Source organism: Zingiber officinale, chromosome 11B (assembly GCF_018446385.1).
Source record: "Zingiber officinale cultivar Zhangliang chromosome 11B, Zo_v1.1, whole genome shotgun sequence".
Lineage (NCBI taxonomy): Eukaryota > Viridiplantae > Streptophyta > Magnoliopsida > Zingiberales > Zingiberaceae > Zingiber > Zingiber officinale.
Window position 1 is genome coordinate 79806347 of NC_056007.1, and position 6289 is coordinate 79812635.

General features: G+C 37.8%; 1 long non-coding RNA gene and 1 pseudogene across 1 annotated transcript; one reads left to right on the top strand and one right to left on the bottom strand.

Annotated features, from left to right (window-relative positions):
- The first annotated feature begins 738 nt into the window (after positions 1 to 738).
- LOC122033353 lies at positions 739 to 1689 on the top strand. Its single transcript, XR_006126508.1, has 3 exons — positions 739 to 877; positions 961 to 1025; positions 1374 to 1689. It is a non-coding gene; the product is annotated as an uncharacterized LOC122033353 (long non-coding RNA).
- A 186-nt stretch (positions 1690 to 1875) lies between these two features.
- On the bottom strand, positions 1876 to 4278 carry LOC122034080 (annotated as a pseudogene).
- Positions 4279 to 6289: the final 2011 nt, after the last annotated feature.

Sequence of the window (6289 nt, forward strand, 5' to 3'; positions counted from 1 at the left end):
GTTAAGTTGTACACAAAAAAGAAATGGGTAGAGTTTCAAAATGAAATAAGTGAGATCCATGGTTATTATGTGCAACAAGCATCTACGGGAGTTGACTCAGTGATTTATCATGTGATAAAATTTCAAAGTAATTCTTCCTCCAAACCAAGGGTGCTTACGCATGACAAACAGAAGGACAACATATTCTGTAGCTGTAGGAAATTTGAGTTCGATGGCATTCCATGCAGGCATATGTTAGCCTTTTTTCGTATCAACCAAGTGTTTCATTTGCCAGATAAATATATACTCAAACGATGGACACGAGATGCAAAGGTTGGAGCAATACATGCTTTGGGTAAGCAAAATTTCATTGATGATCCACAAAGGGTTTTGATGTCAAGACACTCAAGGTTATCTATTAAAGCTTCAGTATTAATTGATGATGCATCTTTGACTGATGAGGGGGCAAACTTCTTGGATGAACAATTTGATTATATCTACAGCAAAATTCAAGAGATGAATACTAGTAAAACATGCGACAATGGGGGTCAAAAGAGGAAATCCATGGATAGATCTCATAATATTATTGATCCTTCTTCAATAAGAACAAAGGGATGTGGGAAGAGACTAAAATCATCAAAGGAGAAGTCAACTTCAAAGTCCCGGTTATGTCGTGGATGTGGGCATCGAGGTGTGTCACATGACAAACGCAATTGTCCAAGGTTACAACAAGGGTATGTGTAGATTAATTCTATATTTGTATGGTAATTTTATTTGCTAATCAATTATTTTTATTAAATTTGTAAATATAACGATGTGTTGATTGTCAGATCAACTATAGATAATCATCATAACAGCGATGACGACACATATGAAGAAGAATTGGCATCAATAGCGGGTACTATCAAAGTTTTTTTTTATAAAATTATAGTAGTTGATTGATTGAGATATTGAAAGTAATAATTGTCTTTATTGTTGTAGGTTCAAACAATATGCACTAGGATAAAACTTTTGTAGATTCAATAACAAGTATGAGACTGACGATGGTATTCTTCTTCAATGCTTTGCTTGCTATCTTCTCATTAGAGCATAGGGTTCCTACCGTTTAACAAAATTAGTTTTAAAATACTAATATTCAAAATTTATATATATATACATTGGCTTCCAATTAACTTTAAACAACAGTAGTTTTCTGCATTTTTGTATGCATATTTTTTTTTTTGTAAATGGTAAATGCATTGTTCCACTAGAAATGTATATATTTTTTTCAAATGGATAAATGCATTATTTTATTACTGAAAACATGTGTTTTTTTTAGCTATTACACTTATGTTAGCTTGATTTATGCTTATGAATGCTCTCATTAAAATTTGAGTGAACATTTTGTCCCTCAGGTCCTGATAATCTAGATAACTTGAGGAAGTTTGCAAAGCAATTCTAGAGACGATCACTTGAAGCTGCAGCATCTAAAGGTGGAGAAAATGATGATATCCCAGATCTAATGCTTGGAGAGACATTTGAGTCGGCTGCATAATCTTGACAATGAATTTTTTATATATATTTCATATCATTTTTGGAAGCTTTAATTAAATGTTGCAATGATGGGCAATTTTTTTTATCTGTTAGTGTTAATCTTTATCGCTTACTTTGAATTTTGATTGTAAATTGTAAATTCATTTATTCCCATATGCATAAGACAGTTACAATACATGAATACTGTATTTACATCTCTTTGGTTACTTGAGAAAAGCATCATATACAACAGATATACATAAATTTTAAACAAAGATGCATTTCAATATCAACATCCACTACATTTTCAACCTACAATGTCATCATTCTTATTCCTTGGTAGCCAGCCTGTTTGCTCATTGAAACCAAGTCTTGAATGCCAAGATCAAGTGTGGACAGTCATCGATGTTGTGAGTGGAAAAGCTTAAGCTCTGCTTCAGCAAATCTTGAGAATCTGATAATGGAATGGTAGATATTATTCTCAGTCCTCTCCCGAATTCTGTGACTCATTCCAGCCATCTCGACATTACCTCCAGCACTTTCACTGATGGGTCCATAAGCATCAATTGCTAGGCCAGTAGCAATAGTGCTCAACATGCCTAATGCAGCAACAGCCATAGCATACATGGCAGCAAGACTGAAGCCGATTGCGAAAATGGGAATGATGATAGATTTGTATCCGAGAGCAAGCCGAAAGATAACATTGGTGGCAGCTCCAGTTCGACATGAATCAGCAACATCTTGAACCGGACTGTAAATGAGAATAAGTACAAGGCATTATGTGTGAACTGTAAACAATGCCGAGCATTTAACCTACAAAAGCACCCTTGGTATTGGCGTATACCAAAAAGTGCATGCAAGAGTAGATTGGAGATTAAAAAATAGACGTGCAACACCATATGGTAAAAAAAAAAAACCTACAGATCATGTTTTGGTAAGTATCAATTTTGAAGGATGTCTTTTTGGTAGAATGTTCAATAATGTTGATACTTGAATAGAGGAATGGGAACATTTATTTTTACCTATAGGCGTTGCTTGTGTAGTATTCAGTGACAAATCCAATCACCAAGCCAGTCCATAACCCAATTGCCACACAGAAAAACAACTGCCTGTTCATCTCCAATAATTAGTATATTGAGAAACATAAAAAGCATCTGAGAACTGATTGACAAATGGAATAAAAAGCTTACCAGTTCTTAACCTGTTTTTGCTCACCAAAGTTGAAAATAGTGAAAGATGATGGGAGGGCCACCCAAGTAACAATGGCAATGCCAATAGCCATGAGTGCAGTGGAGATGATGAGCTGCTTCTTCAAAGCAGGCTCAATCTCTTCTACAACCTTTGTCTCAAAGAAGTCAGTTGCGAAGAGAAAAGAAGTCAGTTGCGAAGAGAGTAGTTATCAGGCAAACTATGGTCTAGGAAATAGAACTAATGAGCAAAGGATAGCACATTGTAGTGAAATCAAGGTCGACCCCGAATGAAGAAATAGAGGCAACAACTAGTGCAACAGCTGTTGATTCGGCATATTAGCCAAAAAGGTCAAATCCCATACTCGAAATGTCACCAACATTGTCTGCTATCACCTGTAAGTTGTACAAAGGCGAAAGGATTAGAATGGCCATTTAGTAGCAAAACTGCTCTTACAGTACAATGTGTTGGGCAAACGCATGTGAAACATTTTGTGCATCGAACACAAGGGTTAGCATGAGAAGCAAGGAAAAGCTGGATTTCTAGGGTCATCTTCGGGGATGTTCCTTTCGACCTTACCGACGAGATCAGCACCAACATAGACAACTTTTGTGTAAATACCACCACCCACTATGCCAAAAAGAGCCATGGAAGAGCCACCCAGACCATAACTAATAATGGATCGGCGAGCGAGGAACGCCGAGGCTCTTGACAAACGACGACGGCAGCAACGAGGGACGGCCTCGCGGCAACGCGAAACGTAGAGCACGGCGTCGCGGCGAGAAACGCCGAGGAACACAGAGGCGAGGCGAGGCGAGCGAGGAGAGGAAAAGTTAGGTGCGTCGCGAGAGAGGATCGCAGAGCACGGCGTCGCGGGGAACACAGAGGCGAGGCGAGGAAACGACGTCGCGGGGAACACAGAGACGAGGGCGAGGAAAAGTTAGGTTTTAGAAAAGGAAAGGAAAAAATAAAATGACGTGGTTAAAAAAATATGAGAGGTGGAAAAAAAAATATATCCACCTGGCTTTGACGCGCACAGGAGCGCAAAAGAGGGCGCGTATAATATCAGTATTGTATATATATATATATATATATATATATATATAAAAGACATAGTAGGTAGGATCACGATTCTAAATATCATCAATTTGGGATCAGGATTGTCGAATGATCCTAAAAATATCTTTAAAATTTAATTTAATATTTGATTGAAGGATTAAATGGATGAATGAATACTAAATCACTTTGATAATTCATTAAATTTATCTTAAAAATAAATTAAATCAAATTAATAATGATAATAATATATAATAAATAAATATAATTTATTTATAATTTTTAATATATATATATAATTTAATTAGGATTAAAGTCTATTTAAATTATTTTATTTAAATTAGGAATTAATTGAATTAATTAATTAATATTTTAATTAAAATTCTAAAGTTTTTAACCGTCAATGTGTCGATGCTTTCATTATGTTGATGTTGTTTTTTAAACTGACGCTTTTGTTGCTCCCTCACCCATACACTCACTATTCACCCATGGTCGTGTATCCCTATCATCGTCCCCGCTAGGCACCAGTCGATGTCTTCCCATCACGAGTAATTAGAGAATAGTCTTTGCCCACCTTTACAGACAATCCCAGCCACAAGAAACTAGTGAAGCTTAAGTTCATATGTCCCCATCCGCAAGCCGTCGGTGTCGCCTCCTCTACTAACGTTGTTTATGGTTCCACCAATGAAGAAATTGTCCATGGTTCTACCACCGATTTATCCAAGAATCATTTATAAAGTAAGATCTTGTTGAATTTGTTGGATCGTAATGCACATGAGAGGGGAGGGGTGAATCACGTGATTTTGAAAAACTTGTTTTCTTTTAAAAGTTAAAAGCAAAGTATGCAGCGGAAAGTAATAATTCAAACCCTAGAAAAACACAAGCGTTTTTTACTTGGTTCGGAGCCTTCGGCAACTCCTACTCCAAAGCTCAGGTCCCACGGATCTATCGTTGGTCAATCCACTAAAAACCTCTTCCAATACCTCGGAAGAGAGAATCAAGTACAAGAGACTTAGGTTAAGTGCAACACACTGCACTTGTCCTTTTGTAGAAATTAAATATAGAAAATAAATATTACCAACACTTTTAGAAATTGTAATAGAGCACTTCGTGTTGATGTCTGTCTGTCGGGCGAGATCGGAACTCTTAGGAGTGGTCGTCAGACTCAGTAGCTTCACTATAGAGTAGCAGCAATAACTAGAAGTAGTCGGAAGCTCGAATGTATGCGTAGTAGCTCGAATATTCTTGATGATCCAATACCTCCTCGAAATTGCCTTATAAAAGGCTTGGAAGGCGCCTTGCATAAGCATGGAAGGTGCCTCCAATGAGGCAAAATCAATCTCGAAGTGATCGGTGTATATCCTTGACTTCAGCCAAATTTCATCCAGTGGAAGGCGTCTTTCATAACCATGGAAGGCTCCTTCTATGAACAGTACCGATGTTTCAGGTACTATTCACCCAAAGGTAACTTTGTTTCTTTGCTTGCTTTCTTACTTGGTATCAAATATCTAAATTCTTTTCGATCGTTCAATTGGTATCAAAGTCCGGACTGTCAGAAGGTTTAACCGTCAATTGTGCACAAGAGCTATGGTTTGATTAAGTTATGTGGGTACAATATTGACCTCGAAAAAAGAAAGTGGGGGCTCCTGTGTTCGGATCAAGAGGATCAGACACTAGGCAGGAAGTCCTAGTTGCAGCTAGGCAAGGAAGTCCTAGTAGGTCAGGTGGACCGAAGGGTAGGAAGACCTGGTGGGTCGAGGATCAGACATGGGAAGCCTGTGGTCCTTTGTTTGAGGGGGATTGTTGGGGTTGCAAGGTTACAAACATAGTCCACATTGAAAACACATGGGAAAGATCATAGGTTTATAAGAAAAAAGATATCTTCATTGGCATAAGGCCTTTTGGGTAGAGCCCAAGAGCAAAACCATGAAGGCTTAGGCCCAAAGTGGACAATATCATACCATTGTGGAGATATCTAAATTATTTTTAATCCTTCAGAGTTCACCAATCTTGTACAATTTCAACAATTATATTTCGATTACACTTCGAAACCCAATTCTCAATCAATCTGGATCAATTTCCTACTTCAGGATCCTACGATCCATTTTGTGATTTTATAAATCATGCTATCAAGTATCCAGATCTTATTAGCCGATTAATCTTGGAGTAGACGGTCCTATTGAATGCAATTTTGAGGGTTCGTGTGACCATGTGTTTTAATGTTTGGGCAAAGAGTTTAAGTTAGATTTACCTTTGTATTTGATATGTGTATTTGAGTTATGCAGGTTTATAGGATACACATTTGACTTAGCTTGATGACTTCGGGTCCGATGAAGGATGGAGCATCCGAGGGACCGTGGACAAGACAGCAAGGACAAGAGCTGAGGGAAGCACATTTTGAGGCATACATGAATGATGACATTGGGACAAGCCGCAGGCTTGAATGTATCCGAGAGACAAGAGCTAAAGGAAGAAGGCTTGAAGGGAAAAGGCCAAGGTTGTGAAGAAGAGTCAAGTGAGTCGTGAAGGTTCGAATGCTGAGAGATTGTACTCG